Source organism: Tupaia chinensis, unplaced genomic scaffold (assembly GCF_000334495.1).
Source record: "Tupaia chinensis unplaced genomic scaffold, TupChi_1.0 Scaffold000651_1, whole genome shotgun sequence".
NCBI lineage: Eukaryota > Metazoa > Chordata > Mammalia > Scandentia > Tupaiidae > Tupaia > Tupaia belangeri.
In genome coordinates, this window is record NW_006160172.1 from 497,808 (window position 1) to 498,207 (window position 400).

Below are 400 nucleotides of genomic sequence, written 5' to 3' on the forward strand. Positions count from 1 at the left end.
ATAAAAAAATAATAAGTGTTCTATCTTCTTGATCTATTGATCCTTTTACTACAATATAGTGCCCTTCTTTATCTCTTTGAACGGTTTTTGTTTTAAAGCCTATTTTGTCAGAAATTAGTACCGCAACTCCAGCTCTTTTTTGGTTCCCAGTTGCATGGAAAACCTTTTTTCAACAATTCACTTTCAGTCTATGTATGTCTTTCTCCATGAGGTGTGTTTCCTGTAGGCAACAGATAGAGGGTTTCTGTTTTTTTATCCGTTAAGCCAGTCTGTGTCTCTTGATTGGAAAATTTAAACTACTGGTCCCCGATTCCAGACGAATTTTATGATTGTCTTTTCTAGATCTATGAAGAATGTGTCTGGTACTTTGATTGGCATTGCATTAAATATGTAGATTAAT